The 15,339-nt window shown below is 46.0% G+C and overlaps 8 non-coding genes across 8 annotated transcripts; all 8 read left to right on the plus strand.

Moving 5' to 3' along the window:
* The first annotated feature begins 3,975 nt into the window (after positions 1-3,975).
* On the plus strand, positions 3,976-4,047 carry trnac-gca (transfer RNA cysteine (anticodon GCA)). Its single transcript has one exon. It is a non-coding gene; the product is annotated as a tRNA-Cys (tRNA).
* Positions 4,048-5,015: 968 nt separating this feature from the next.
* On the plus strand, positions 5,016-5,087 carry trnac-gca (transfer RNA cysteine (anticodon GCA)). The gene has a single exon. It is a non-coding gene; the product is annotated as a tRNA-Cys (tRNA).
* A 968-nt stretch (positions 5,088-6,055) lies between these two features.
* trnac-gca (transfer RNA cysteine (anticodon GCA)) lies at positions 6,056-6,127 on the plus strand. Its single transcript has one exon. It is a non-coding gene; the product is annotated as a tRNA-Cys (tRNA).
* Positions 6,128-7,095: 968 nt separating this feature from the next.
* On the plus strand, positions 7,096-7,167 carry trnac-gca (transfer RNA cysteine (anticodon GCA)). Its single transcript has one exon. It is a non-coding gene; the product is annotated as a tRNA-Cys (tRNA).
* A 968-nt stretch (positions 7,168-8,135) lies between these two features.
* trnac-gca (transfer RNA cysteine (anticodon GCA)) lies at positions 8,136-8,207 on the plus strand. Its single transcript has one exon. It is a non-coding gene; the product is annotated as a tRNA-Cys (tRNA).
* A 968-nt stretch (positions 8,208-9,175) lies between these two features.
* trnac-gca (transfer RNA cysteine (anticodon GCA)) lies at positions 9,176-9,247 on the plus strand. The gene has a single exon. It is a non-coding gene; the product is annotated as a tRNA-Cys (tRNA).
* A 968-nt stretch (positions 9,248-10,215) lies between these two features.
* Positions 10,216-10,287, plus strand: trnac-gca (transfer RNA cysteine (anticodon GCA)). Its single transcript has one exon. It is a non-coding gene; the product is annotated as a tRNA-Cys (tRNA).
* A 1,998-nt stretch (positions 10,288-12,285) lies between these two features.
* On the plus strand, positions 12,286-12,357 carry trnac-gca (transfer RNA cysteine (anticodon GCA)). Its single transcript has one exon. It is a non-coding gene; the product is annotated as a tRNA-Cys (tRNA).
* The last annotated feature ends 2,982 nt before the right edge of the window (positions 12,358-15,339 follow it).

A 15,339-nucleotide genomic window follows, 5' to 3' on the forward strand; every position in this document is an offset into this window, starting at 1 on the left:
AGTAGGCCTCAGTAGGCCTCGGTCTCCATTGAAAAGTGTGGGGGAGAAAGACATGTTTTTTTGGGGGTATTTTTATAGAAAAAAACAAGTTAGGCTTACGAAACTTCACAGGCTGTCTCGTGGGCTGTCCACGATGAACATATTAAGATTTGGGGTCATTCGGACCATTTTAAGGGGTGTCCAAAACCCATGTATGACCTTTGAATGGGAATAAATTGGAAGTGGGATGTCCAGAAAATGGGTTTGTGGGGGTCTTCGGACTTGGGGGCTTCGACTGGCGACTCATCTGAGAGGCTCGACCAACATACGTGAGGGCCAGATCACTGTGACCTTGCCCAGTATATATAAAAACCATAAATAGATTTGAACGTGAAAGAGGCTCTGTAAGGTCAAATTTAGGCCTCAGTAGGCCTCAGTAGGCCTCGGTCTCCATTGAAAAGTGTGGGGGAGAAAGACATGTTTTTTTGGGGGTATTTTTATAGAAAAAAACAAGTTAGGCTTACGAAACTTCACAGGCTGTCTCGTGGGCTGTCCACGATGAACATATTAAGATTTGGGGTCATTCGGACCAATTTAAGAGGTGTCCAAAACCCATGTATGACCTTTGAATGGGAATAAATTGGAAGTGGGATGTCCAGAAAATGGGTTTGTGGGGGTCTTCGGACTTGGGGGCTTCGACTGGCGACTCATCTGAGAGGCTCGACCAACATACGTGAGGGCCAGATCACTGTGACCTTGCCCAGTATATATAAAAACCATAAATAGATTTGAACGTGAAAGAGGCTCTGTAAGGTCAAATTTAGGCCTCAGTAGGCCTCAGTAGGCCTCGGTCTCCATTGAAAAGTGTGGGGGAGAAAGACATGTTTTTTGGGGTATTTTTATAGAAAAAAACAAGTTAGGCTTACGAAACTTCACAGGCTGCCTCGTGGAGTGTCCACGATGAACATATTAAGATTTGGGGTCATTCGGACCATTTTAAGGGGTGTCCAAAACCCATGTATGACCTTTGAAAGGGAATAAATTGGAAGTGGGATCCCACTTCCAATATATTATACTGGAAGTGGGATCCCACTTCCAATTTATTAAACTGGAAGTGGGACCCAGTCGTTTTGCCCACTGGGAGACCTGGATCCCACTTCCAATTTATTCCATTCAAGTCAAATACATGTTTCGTGGGATCCCACTTCCAATGTATTGTAACCAAGTCAAATAAATTGGAAGTGGGATCCCACTTCCAATATATTCCAATATAGTGAAATACATTGGAAGTGGGATCCAATTGTCACTTTGTGAAGCAATCCGGGGTCAGTTTTGCCAAATTGGGCCCAATATTTAATAAAATAGAGTTCCAATGTATTACATTCAAGTCAAAATACATTGGAAGTGGGATCCCACTTCCAATGTATTCCAGCCAAATCAAATACATGTTTTGTGGGATCCCACTTCCAATGTATTGTAACCAAGTCAAATAAATTGGAAGTGGGATCCCACTTCCAATATATCCCAATACAGTAGAATAAATTGGAAGTGGGATCCAATTGTCACTTTGTGAAGCAATCCGGGGTCAATTTTGACAAATTGGGCCCAATATGTAATAAACTGTGGTCATTATTGACAAATTGGGACCAATTGGGACCAATTTGTGAAATAAATTGGAAGTGGGAGCCAGTTGTGACTTTGTGAAGCAATCCGGGGTCAATTTTGACAAATTGGGACCAAAATTTCATAAACTGTGGTCATTTTTGACAAATTGGGACCAATTTGGACCAATTTGGACCAAATCCCACTTCCAATTTATTTCATTCAAGTCAAAATAAATTGGAAGTGGGACCCCAGAATTTTGCCCACTGGGAGACCTGGATCCCACTTCCAATTTATTTCATTCAAGTCAAAATAAATTGGAAGTGGGATCCCACTTCCAATTTATTTCAGCCAAGCCTTATACATGCTTCGTGGGATCCCACTTCCAATGTATTGTAACCAAGTCAAATAAATTGGAAGTGGGATCCCACTTCCAATGTATTGTAACCAAGTCAAATAAATTGGAAGTGGGAGCCAATTTTTGACTTTGTGAAGCAATCCGGGGTCAATTTTGACACATTGGGACCAAAATTTGATAAACTGTGGTCATTTTTGACAAATTGGGACCAATTTGGACCAATTTGGACCAATTTTGACCAATTTTGACCAATTTGGACCAAATCCCACTTCCAATTTATTTCATTCAAGTCAAAATAAATTGGAAGTGGGACCCCAGAATTTTGCCCACTGGGAGACCTGGATCCCACTTCCAATTTATTTCATTCAAGTCAAAATAAATTGGAAGTGGGATCCCACTTCCAATTTATTTCAGCCAAGCCTTATACATGCTTCGTGGGATCCCAGTTCCAATGTATTGTAACCAAGTCAAATAAATTGGAAGTGGGATCCCACTTCCAATGTATTGTAACCAAGTCAAATAAATTGGAAGTGGGAGCCAATTTTTGACTTTGTGAAGCAATCCGGGGTCAATTTTGACACATTGGGACCAAAATTTGATAAACTGTGGTCATTTTTGACAAATTGGGACCAATTTGGACCAATTTGGACCAATTTTGACCAATTTTGACCAATTTGGACCAAATCCCACTTCCAATTTATTTCATTCAAGTCAAAATAAATTGGAAGTGGGACCCCAGAATTTTGCCCACTGGGAGACCTGGATCCCACTTCCAATTTATTTCATTCAAGTCAGAATAAATTGGAAGTGGGATCCCACGAAGCATGTATAAGGCTTGGCTGGGATAGATTGGAAGTGGGATCCCACTTCCAATTTATTCCAGCCAAGCCTTATACATGCTTCGTGGGATCCCACTTCCAATGTATTCCATTCAAGTCAAATAAATTGGAAGTGGGATCCCACTTCCAATGTATTGTAACCAAGTCAAATAAACTGGAAGTGGGAGCCAATTTTTGACTTTGTGAAGCCATCCGGGGTCAATTTTGACCAATTGGGACCAATATTTGATAAACTGTGGTCATTTGTGACAAATTGGGACCAATTTGGACCAATTTGGACCAATTTGGACCAATTTGGACCAAATCCCACTTCCAATGTATTTCATTCAAGTCAAAATAAATTGGAAGTGGGATGATCCCACTTCCAATTTATTTGACTAGTTAAGAATAAATTGGAAGTGGGATCCCACGAAGCGTGTATAAGGCTTGGCTGGGATAGATTGGAAGTGGGATCCCACTTCCAATTTATTCCAGCCAAGCCTTATACACGCTTCGTGGGATCCCACGTCCAATTTATTCTGACCGTGTCAAATAAATTGGAAGTGGGATCATCCCACTTCCAATTTATTTGACGGCCATTAAAATAAATTGGAAGTGGGATCCCACTTCCGATTTATTCGAATGGCGGTCAAATAAATTGGAAGTGGGATGTTTGCCTCCATCTGGTGGCCGAAAGCCGAACCGCAGGGAAAAGGTCAAAACTTTCGTGATTTTTATCTCGGGCCAGGGAGGGGCTAGGAACGTGCTTTAAAGTTCCGCGGGGCCACGGGCCCCCCCAGAGTGGCCCCAGGCGGGCGTGGGGCCCCTGAAAAATCCAGGCGCGCCGGGGCGCAGTGTCCGCCAAACGGCGTCTAGTAAGCTGCTCGTGGGACGTTCGGGTACTAACTAGAGGTAGGCCTATTTCTTATATCCATGTTTCCGCTGTTGAACTTTTCATACTTGATTATGATTGAAACACAGCGCTTCCAAGACATCAATGCTTATGGCGTAAAGCACTTCTGATGCGAATGTGTGTTCCATTCCTACAGACCGAAATGAAAAAGCTTTTGGCGGTGGTTGAAAAGATCCCCATTTCATGTCTGGGTGCCTCTCTGTGAAAACAGTTCAGATGCTCTTGACATCGGAAGTAGTGTTATCTTATCGATTGTCTCTTTGGCTTGTTGGTTTTCTAGAATTTCTTCCCAAGCTATGGCAGCAGGGGGTATAGCTCAGTGGTAGAGCATTTGACTGCAGATCAAGAGGTCCCCAGTTCAAATCTGGGTGCCCCCTCATATAAAGATTGCGTTGTTTAGGCCTGTCTTTTCACTGATGTGAGAGAGAAGGTCCTAGCAAGAGAGCTTGGCCTCCTTGTGCTGCCTAGTGTCCGAAAATGAACCGCACAAGGTTGTTGGGCTTTGTTTTCTTCATTATTAGCAGAGGATGGTTTCGATCCATCGACCTCTGGGTTATGGGCCCAGCACGCTTCCGCTGCGCCACTCTGCTAGCCATACACCCTAAATGGGACTCGAACCCACAAACCCTGGCTTAGGAGGCCAGTGCCTTATCCACTAGGTCACTGGAACTTGGAAAAAGCTCCTTGTATTGATTCTCCTTGCCTATCTTGCCTTTGCATTCTGCGGTCAAATACAAAGGACTGCATCTGACAATCCTCACGTGTCACAAAGTATTCTGCTCACAACGCACCCAGATTTTAGCACAGGATGTAATCATTCCTTCCATCTGGTGGTCATGGGCCCAGCACCCTTACGCTGAACAGCTCTGCTACTTTCCTGCCCAGGCAGGGTTATGGACACCAAAATATCTTCTCACTGGTTCGTTAAGCTTGTAGTGCACTTGGGAAACGCTGCCAGGAAAGGCTTGGCATCATGGCTGTTTAGGGGAGGCTGTCTTCAGCTTTGACACTCTGCTTCCATGACAAAAGCAATCTAGAGGTAGTCCTATTTCTTATATCCATGTTTCCGCTGTTGAACTTTTCATACTTGATTATGATTGAAACACAGCGCTTCCAAGACATCAATGCTTATGGCGTAAAGCACTTCTGATGCGAATGTGTGTTCCATTCCTACAGACCGAAATGAAAAAGCTTTTGGCGGTGGTTGAAAAGATCCCCATTTCATGTCTGGGTGCCTCTCTGTGAAAACAGTTCAGATGCTCTTGACATCGGAAGTGGTGTTATCTTATCGATTGTCTCCTTGGCTTGTTGGTTTTCTAGAATTTCTTCCCAAGCTATGGCAGCAGGGGGTATAGCTCAGTGGTAGAGCATTTGACTGCAGATCAAGAGGTCCCCAGTTCAAATCTGGGTGCCCCCTCATATAAAGATTGCATTGTTTAGGCCTGTCTTTTCACTGATGTGAGAGAGAAGGTCCTTGCAAGAGAGCTTGGCCTCCTTGTGCTGCCTAGTATCTGAAAATGAACCGCACAAGGTTGTTGGGCTTTGTTTTCTTCATTATTAGCAGAGGATGGTTTCGATCCATCGACCTCTGGGTTATGGGCCCTGCACGCTTCCGCTGCACCACTCTGCTAGCCATGCACCCTAGATGGGACTCGAACCCACAATCCCTGGCTTAGGAGGCCAGTGCCTTATCCACTAGGTCACTGGAACTTGGAAAAAGCTCCTTATATTGATTCTCCTTGCCTATCTTGCATTTGCATTCTGCGGTCAAATACAAAGGACTGCATCTGACAATCCTCACGTGTCCCAAAGTATTCTGCTCACAACGCACCCAGATTTTAGCACAGGATGTAATCATTCCTTCCATCTGGTGGTCATGGGCCCAGCACCCTTACGCTGAACAGCTCTGCTACTTACCTGCCCAGGCAGGGTTATGGACACCAAAATATCTTCTCACTGGTTCGTTAAGCTTGTAGTGCACTTGGGAAACGCTGCCAGGAAAGGCTTGACATCATGGCTGTTTAGGGGAGGCTGTCTTCAGCTTCGACACTCTGCTTCCATGACAAAAGCAATCTAGAGGTAGGCCTATTTCTTATATCCATGTTTCCGCTGTTGAACTTTTCATACTTGATTATGATTGAAACACAGCGCTTCCAAGACATCAATGCTTATGGCGTAAAGCACTTCTGATGCGAATGTGTGTTCCATTCCTACAGACCGAAATGAAAAAGCTTTTGGCGGTGGTTGAAAAGATCCCCATTTCATGTCTGGGTGCCTCTCTGTGAAAACAGTTCAGATGCTCTTGACATCGGAAGTAGTGTTATCTTATCGATTGTCTCTTTGGCTTGTTGGTTTTCTAGAATTTCTTCCCAAGCTATGGCAGCAGGGGGTATAGCTCAGTGGTAGAGCATTTGACTGCAGATCAAGAGGTCCCCAGTTCAAATCTGGGTGCCCCCTCATATAAAGATTGCGTTGTTTAGGCCTGTCTTTTCACTGATGTGAGAGAGAAGGTCCTAGCAAGAGAGCTTGGCCTCCTTGTGCTGCCTAGTGTCCGAAAATGAACCGCACAAGGTTGTTGGGCTTTGTTTTCTTCATTATTAGCAGAGGATGGTTTCAATCCATCGACCTCTGGGTTATGGGCCCTGCACGCTTCCGCTGCGCCACTCTGCTAGCCATGCACCCTAGATGGGACTCGAACCCACAATCCCTGGCTTAGGAGGCCAGTGCCTTATCCACTAGGTCACTGGAACTTGGAAAAAGCTCCTTATATTGATTCTCCTTGCCTATCTTGCCTTTGCATTCTGCGGTCAAATACAAAGGACTGCATCTGACAATCCTCACGTGTCCCAAAGTATTCTGCTCACAACGCACCCAGATTTTAGCACAGGATGTAATCATTCCTTCCATCTGGTGGTCATGGGCCCAGCACCCTTACGCTGAACAGCTCTGCTACTTACCTGCCCAGGCAGGGTTATGGACACCAAAATATCTTCTCACTGGTTCGTTAAGCTTGTAGTGCACTTGGGAAACGCTGCCAGGAAAGGCTTGACATCATGGCTGTTTAGGGGAGGCTGTCTTCAGCTTCGACACTCTGCTTCCATGACAAAAGCAATCTAGAGGTAGGCCTATTTCTTATATCCATGTTTCCGCTGTTGAACTTTTCATACTTGATTATGATTGAAACACAGCGCTTCCAAGACATCAATGCTTATGGCGTAAAGCACTTCTGATGCGAATGTGTGTTCCATTCCTACAGACCGAAATGAAAAAGCTTTTGGCGGTGGTTGAAAAGATCCCCATTTCATGTCTGGGTGCCTCTCTGTGAAAACAGTTCAGATGCTCTTGACATCGGAAGTAGTGTTATCTTATCGATTGTCTCTTTGGCTTGTTGGTTTTCTAGAATTTCTTCCCAAGCTATGGCAGCAGGGGGTATAGCTCAGTGGTAGAGCATTTGACTGCAGATCAAGAGGTCCCCAGTTCAAATCTGGGTGCCCCCTCATATAAAGATTGCGTTGTTTAGGCCTGTCTTTTCACTGATGTGAGAGAGAAGGTCCTAGCAAGAGAGCTTGGCCTCCTTGTGCTGCCTAGTGTCCGAAAATGAACCGCACAAGGTTGTTGGGCTTTGTTTTCTTCATTATTAGCAGAGGATGGTTTCGATCCATCGACCTCTGGGTTATGGGCCCTGCACGCTTCCGCTGCGCCACTCTGCTAGCCATGCACCCTAGATGGGACTCGAACCCACAATCCCTGGCTTAGGAGGCCAGTGCCTTATCCACTAGGTCACTGGAACTTGGAAAAAGCTCCTTATATTGATTCTCCTTGCCTATCTTGCCTTTGCATTCTGCGGTCAAATACAAAGGACTGCATCTGACAATCCTCACGTGTCCCAAAGTATTCTGCTCACAACGCACCCAGATTTTAGCACAGAATGTAATCATTCCTTCCATCTGGTGGTCATGGGCCCAGCACCCTTACGCTGAACAGCTCTGCTACTTACCTGCCCAGGCAGGGTTATGGACACCAAAATATCTTCTCACTGGTTCGTTAAGCTTGTAGTGCACTTGGGAAACGCTGCCAGGAAAGGCTTGACATCATGGCTGTTTAGGGGAGGCTGTCTTCAGCTTCGACACTCTGCTTCCATGACAAAAGCAATCTAGAGGTAGGCCTATTTCTTATATCCATGTTTCCGCTGTTGAACTTTTCATACTTGATTATGATTGAAACACAGCGCTTCCAAGACATCAATGCTTATGGCGTAAAGCACTTCTGATGCGAATGTGTGTTCCATTCCTACAGACCGAAATGAAAAAGCTTTTGGCGGTGGTTGAAAAGATCCCCATTTCATGTCTGGGTGCCTCTCTGTGAAAACAGTTCAGATGCTCTTGACATCGGAAGTGGTGTTATCTTATCGATTGTCTCCTTGGCTTGTTGGTTTTCTAGAATTTCTTCCCAAGCTATGGCAGCAGGGGGTATAGCTCAGTGGTAGAGCATTTGACTGCAGATCAAGAGGTCCCCAGTTCAAATCTGGGTGCCCCCTCATATAAAGATTGCATTGTTTAGGCCTGTCTTTTCACTGATGTGAGAGAGAAGGTCCTTGCAAGAGAGCTTGGCCTCCTTGTGCTGCCTAGTATCTGAAAATGAACCGCACAAGGTTGTTGGGCTTTGTTTTCTTCATTATTAGCAGAGGATGGTTTCGATCCATCGACCTCTGGGTTATGGGCCCTGCACGCTTCCGCTGCACCACTCTGCTAGCCATGCACCCTAGATGGGACTCGAACCCACAATCCCTGGCTTAGGAGGCCAGTGCCTTATCCACTAGGTCACTGGAACTTGGAAAAAGCTCCTTATATTGATTCTCCTTGCCTATCTTGCATTTGCATTCTGCGGTCAAATACAAAGGACTGCATCTGACAATCCTCACGTGTCCCAAAGTATTCTGCTCACAACGCACCCAGATTTTAGCACAGGATGTAATCATTCCTTCCATCTGGTGGTCATGGGCCCAGCACCCTTACGCTGAACAGCTCTGCTACTTACCTGCCCAGGCAGGGTTATGGACACCAAAATATCTTCTCACTGGTTCGTTAAGCTTGTAGTGCACTTGGGAAACGCTGCCAGGAAAGGCTTGACATCATGGCTGTTTAGGGGAGGCTGTCTTCAGCTTCGACACTCTGCTTCCATGACAAAAGCAATCTAGAGGTAGGCCTATTTCTTATATCCATGTTTCCGCTGTTGAACTTTTCATACTTGATTATGATTGAAACACAGCGCTTCCAAGACATCAATGCTTATGGCGTAAAGCACTTCTGATGCGAATGTGTGTTCCATTCCTACAGACCGAAATGAAAAAGCTTTTGGCGGTGGTTGAAAAGATCCCCATTTCATGTCTGGGTGCCTCTCTGTGAAAACAGTTCAGATGCTCTTGACATCGGAAGTGGTGTTATCTTATCGATTGTCTCCTTGGCTTGTTGGTTTTCTAGAATTTCTTCCCAAGCTATGGCAGCAGGGGGTATAGCTCAGTGGTAGAGCATTTGACTGCAGATCAAGAGGTCCCCAGTTCAAATCTGGGTGCCCCCTCATATAAAGATTGCATTGTTTAGGCCTGTCTTTTCACTGATGTGAGAGAGAAGGTCCTTGCAAGAGAGCTTGGCCTCCTTGTGCTGCCTAGTATCTGAAAATGAACCGCACAAGGTTGTTGGGCTTTGTTTTCTTCATTATTAGCAGAGGATGGTTTCGATCCATCGACCTCTGGGTTATGGGCCCTGCACGCTTCCGCTGCACCACTCTGCTAGCCATGCACCCTAGATGGGACTCGAACCCACAATCCCTGGCTTAGGAGGCCAGTGCCTTATCCACTAGGTCACTGGAACTTGGAAAAAGCTCCTTATATTGATTCTCCTTGCCTATCTTGCATTTGCATTCTGCGGTCAAATACAAAGGACTGCATCTGACAATCCTCACGTGTCCCAAAGTATTCTGCTCACAACGCACCCAGATTTTAGCACAGGATGTAATCATTCCTTCCATCTGGTGGTCATGGGCCCAGCACCCTTACGCTGAACAGCTCTGCTACTTACCTGCCCAGGCAGGGTTATGGACACCAAAATATCTTCTCACTGGTTCGTTAAGCTTGTAGTGCACTTGGGAAACGCTGCCAGGAAAGGCTTGACATCATGGCTGTTTAGGGGAGGCTGTCTTCAGCTTCGACACTCTGCTTCCATGACAAAAGCAATCTAGAGGTAGGCCTATTTCTTATATCCATGTTTCCGCTGTTGAACTTTTCATACTTGATTATGATTGAAACACAGCGCTTCCAAGACATCAATGCTTATGGCGTAAAGCACTTCTGATGCGAATGTGTGTTCCATTCCTACAGACCGAAATGAAAAAGCTTTTGGCGGTGGTTGAAAAGATCCCCATTTCATGTCTGGGTGCCTCTCTGTGAAAACAGTTCAGATGCTCTTGACATCGGAAGTAGTGTTATCTTATCGATTGTCTCTTTGGCTTGTTGGTTTTCTAGAATTTCTTCCCAAGCTATGGCAGCAGGGGGTATAGCTCAGTGGTAGAGCATTTGACTGCAGATCAAGAGGTCCCCAGTTCAAATCTGGGTGCCCCCTCATATAAAGATTGCGTTGTTTAGGCCTGTCTTTTCACTGATGTGAGAGAGAAGGTCCTAGCAAGAGAGCTTGGCCTCCTTGTGCTGCCTAGTGTCCGAAAATGAACCGCACAAGGTTGTTGGGCTTTGTTTTCTTCATTATTAGCAGAGGATGGTTTCGATCCATCGACCTCTGGGTTATGGGCCCTGCACACTTCCGCTGCGCCACTCTGCTAGCCATGCACCCTAGATGGGACTCGAACCCACAATCCCTGGCTTAGGAGGCCAGTGCCTTATCCACTAGGTCACTGGAACTTGGAAAAAGCTCCTTATATTGATTCTCCTTGCCTATCTTGCCTTTGCATTCTGCGGTCAAATACAAAGGACTGCATCTGACAATCCTCACGTGTCCCAAAGTATTCTGCTCACAACGCACCCAGATTTTAGCACAGGATGTAATCATTCCTTCCATCTGGTGGTCATGGGCCCAGCACCCTTACGCTGAACAGCTCTGCTACTTACCTGCCCAGGCAGGGTTATGGACACCAAAATATCTTCTCACTGGTTCGTTAAGCTTGTAGTGCACTTGGGAAACGCTGCCAGGAAAGGCTTGACATCATGGCTGTTTAGGGGAGGCTGTCTTCAGCTTCGACACTCTGCTTCCATGACAAAAGCAATCTAGAGGTAGGCCTATTTCTTATATCCATGTTTCCGCTGTTGAACTTTTCATACTTGATTATGATTGAAACACAGCGCTTCCAAGACATCAATGCTTATGGCGTAAAGCACTTCTGATGCGAATGTGTGTTCCATTCCTACAGACCGAAATGAAAAAGCTTTTGGCGGTGGTTGAAAAGATCCCCATTTCATGTCTGGGTGCCTCTCTGTGAAAACAGTTCAGATGCTCTTGACATCGGAAGTGGTGTTATCTTATCGATTGTCTCTTTGGCTTGTTGGTTTTCTAGAATTTCTTCCCAAGCTATGGCAGCAGGGGGTATATCTCAGTGGTAGAGCATTTGACTGCAGATCAAGAGGTCCCCAGTTCAAATCTGGGTGCCCCCTCATATAAAGATTGCATTGTTTAGGCCTGTCTTTTCACTGATGTGAGAGAGAAGGTCCTAGCAAGAGAGCTTGGCCTCCTTGTGTCCGAAAATGAACCACACAAGGTTGTTGGGCTTTGTTTTCTTCATTATTAGCAGAGGATGGTTTCGATCCATCGACCTCTGGGTTATGGGCCCTGCACGCTTCCGCTGCGCCACTCTGCTAGCCATGCACCCTAGATGGGACTCGAACCCACAATCCCTGGCTTAGGAGGCCAGTGCCTTATCCACTAGGTCACTGGAACTTGGAAAAAGCTCCTTATATTGATTCTCCTTGCCTATCTTGCCTTTGCATTCTGCGGTCAAATACAAAGGACTGCATCTGACAATCCTCACGTGTCCCAAAGTATTCTGCTCACAACGCACCCAGATTTTAGCACAGGATGTAATCATTCCTTCCATCTGGTGGTCATGGGCCCAGCACCCTTACGCTGAACAGCTCTGCTACTTACCTGCCCAGGCAGGGTTATGGACACCAAAATATCTTCTCACTGGTTCGTTAAGCTTGTAGTGCACTTGGGAAACGCTGCCAGGAAAGGCTTGACATCATGGCTGTTTAGGGGAGGCTGTCTTCAGCTTCGACACTCTGCTTCCATGACAAAAGCAATCTAGAGGTAGGCCTATTTCTTATATCCATGTTTCCGCTGTTGAACTTTTCATACTTGATTATGATTGAAACACAGCGCTTCCAAGACATCAATGCTTATGGCGTAAAGCACTTCTGATGCGAATGTGTGTTCCATTCCTACAGACCGAAATGAAAAAGCTTTTGGCGGTGGTTGAAAAGATCCCCATTTCATGTCTGGGTGCCTCTCTGTGAAAACAGTTCAGATGCTCTTGACATCGGAAGTAGTGTTATCTTATCGATTGTCTCTTTGGCTTGTTGGTTTTCTAGAATTTCTTCCCAAGCTATGGCAGCAGGGGGTATAGCTCAGTGGTAGAGCATTTGACTGCAGATCAAGAGGTCCCCAGTTCAAATCTGGGTGCCCCCTCATATAAAGATTGCATTGTTTAGGCCTGTCTTTTCACTGATGTGAGAGAGAAGGTCCTAGCAAGAGAGCTTGGCCTCCTTGCGCTGCCTAGTGTCCGAAAATGAACCGCACAAGGTTGTTGGGCTTTGTTTTCTTCATTATTAGCAGAGGATGGTTTCGATCCATCGACCTCTGGGTTATGGGCCCTGCACACTTCCGCTGCGCCACTCTGCTAGCCATGCACCCTAGATGGGACTCGAACCCACAATCCCTGGCTTAGGAGGCCAGTGCCTTATCCACTAGGTCACTGGAACTTGGAAAAAGCTCCTTATATTGATTCTCCTTGCCTATCTTGCCTTTGCATTCTGCGGTCAAATACAAAGGACTGCATCTGACAATCCTCACGTGTCCCAAAGTATTCTGCTCACAACGCACCCAGATTTTAGCACAGGATGTAATCATTCCTTCCATCTGGTGGTCATGGGCCCAGCACCCTTACGCTGAACAGCTCTGCTACTTACCTGCCCAGGCAGGGTTATGGACACCAAAATATCTTCTCACTGGTTCGTTAAGCTTGTAGTGCACTTGGGAAACGCTGCCAGGAAAGGCTTGACATCATGGCTGTTTAGGGGAGGCTGTCTTCAGCTTGACACTCTGCTTCCATGACAAAAGCAATCTAGAGGTAGGCCTATTTCTTATATCCATGTTTCCGCTGTTGAACTTTTCATACTTGATTATGATTGAAACACAGCGCTTCCAAGACATCAATGCTTATGGCGTAAAGCACTTCTGATGCGAATGTGTGTTCCATTCCTACAGACCGAAATGAAAAAGCTTTTGGCGGTGGTTGAAAAGATCCCCATTTCATGTCTGGGTGCCTCTCTGTGAAAACAGTTCAGATGCTCTTGACATCGGAAGTGGTGTTATCTTATCGATTGTCTCTTTGGCTTGTTGGTTTTCTAGAATTTCTTCCCAAGCTATGGCAGCAGGGGGTATATCTCAGTGGTAGAGCATTTGACTGCAGATCAAGAGGTCCCCAGTTCAAATCTGGGTGCCCCCTCATATAAAGATTGCATTGTTTAGGCCTGTCTTTTCACTGATGTGAGAGAGAAGGTCCTAGCAAGAGAGCTTGGCCTCCTTGTGCTGCCTAGTGTCCGAAAATGAACCGCACAAGGTTGTTGGGCTTTGTTTTCTTCATTATTAGCAGAGGATGGTTTCGATCCATCGACCTCTGGGTTATGGGCCCTGCATGCTTCCGCTGCGCCACTCTGCTAGCCATGCACCCTAGATGGGACTCGAACCCACAATCCCTGGCTTAGGAGGCCAGTGCCTTATCCACTAGGTCACTGGAACTTGGAAAAAGCTCCTTATATTGATTCTCCTTGCCTATCTTGCCTTTGCATTCTGCGGTCAAATACAAAGGACTGCATCTGACAATCCTCACGTGTCCCAAAGTATTCTGCTCACAACGCACCCAGATTTTAGCACAGGATGTAATCATTCCTTCCATCTGGTGGTCATGGGCCCAGCACCCTTACGCTGAACAGCTCTGCTACTTACCTGCCCAGGCAGGGTTATGGACACCAAAATATCTTCTCACTGGTTCGTTAAGCTTGTAGTGCACTTGGGAAACGCTGCCAGGAAAGGCTTGACATCATGGCTGTTTAGGGGAGGCTGTCTTCAGCTTCGACACTCTGCTTCCATGACAAAAGCAATCTAGAGGTAGGCCTATTTCTTATATCCATGTTTCCGCTGTTGAACTTTTCATACTTGATTATGATTGAAACACAGCGCTTCCAAGACATCAATGCTTATGGCGTAAAGCACTTCTGATGCGAATGTGTGTTCCATTCCTACAGACCGAAATGAAAAAGCTTTTGGCGGTGGTTGAAAAGATCCCCATTTCATGTCTGGGTGCCTCTCTGTGAAAACAGTTCAGATGCTCTTGACATCGGAAGTGGTGTTATCTTATCGATTGTCTCTTTGGCTTGTTGGTTTTCTAGAATTTCTTCCCAAGCTATGGCAGCAGGGGGTATATCTCAGTGGTAGAGCATTTGACTGCAGATCAAGAGGTCCCCAGTTCAAATCTGGGTGCCCCCTCATATAAAGATTGCATTGTTTAGGCCTGTCTTTTCACTGATGTGAGAGAGAAGGTCCTAGCAAGAGAGCTTGGCCTCCTTGTGTCCGAAAATGAACCGCACAAGGTTGTTGGGCTTTGTTTTCTTCATTATTAGCAGAGGATGGTTTCGATCCATCGACCTCTGGGTTATGGGCCCAGCACACTTCCGCTGCGCCACTCTGCTAGCCATACACCCTAGATGGGACTCGAACCCACAATCCCTGGCTTAGGAGGCCAGTGCCTTATCCACTAGGTCACTGGAACTTGGAAAAAGCTCCTTGTATTGATTCTCCTTGCCTATCTTGCCTTTGCATTCTGCGGTCAAATACAAAGGACTGCATCTGACAATCCTCACGTGTCCCAAAGTATTCTGCTCACAACGCACCCAGATTTTAGCACAGGATGTAATCATTCCTTCCATCTGGTGGTCATGGGCCCAGCACCCTTACGCTGAACAGCTCTGCTACTTTCCTGCCCAGGCAGGGTTATGGACACCAAAATATCTTCTCACTGGTTCGTTAAGCTTGTAGTGCACTTGGGAAACGCTGCCAGGAAAGGCTTGGCATCATGGCTGTTTAGGGGAGGCTGTCTTCAGCTTTGACACTCTGCTTCCATGACAAAAGCAATCTAGAGGTAGTCCTATTTCTTATATCCATGTTTCCGCTGTTGAACTTTTCATACTTGATTATGATTGAAACACAGCGCTTCCAAGACATCAATGCTTATGGCGTAAAGCACTTCTGATGCGAATGTGTGTTCCATTCCTACAGACCGAAATGAAAAAGCTTTTGGCGGTGGTTGAAAAGATCCCCATTTCATGTCTGGGTGCCTCTCTGTGAAAACAGTTCAGATGCTCTTGACATCGGAAGTGGTGTTATCTTATG

Source organism: Hoplias malabaricus, chromosome 6 (assembly GCF_029633855.1).
Source record: "Hoplias malabaricus isolate fHopMal1 chromosome 6, fHopMal1.hap1, whole genome shotgun sequence".
Taxonomy (NCBI): Eukaryota; Metazoa; Chordata; class Actinopteri; order Characiformes; family Erythrinidae; genus Hoplias; species Hoplias malabaricus.